The following is a 242-nucleotide window of genomic DNA, read 5'->3' on the forward strand; positions in this document are numbered from 1 at the left end:
ATCTTGACATGCTTCGTTTCTGGATCCATTAGATATAGCTTACTTCATCTTTCCTACTGTCATGACTCCCGATATATCTTTATTCTTTGGGTATGTAGAATATTTCTCATTATATTTTCTCTAATCCTCTGGTCGTGTCTTTCTCCATTCCCCAACATTCTAATGATCGAATTCATAAACATCTCTTAATATTAATGCTCTCTTTTCCTGTCTTTAGCCAGATATATATCTATGTTTTTGTA

Source organism: Penaeus monodon, chromosome 28, assembly GCF_015228065.2.
Source record: "Penaeus monodon isolate SGIC_2016 chromosome 28, NSTDA_Pmon_1, whole genome shotgun sequence".
In the NCBI taxonomy this organism is placed as follows: Eukaryota; Metazoa; Arthropoda; class Malacostraca; order Decapoda; family Penaeidae; genus Penaeus; species Penaeus monodon.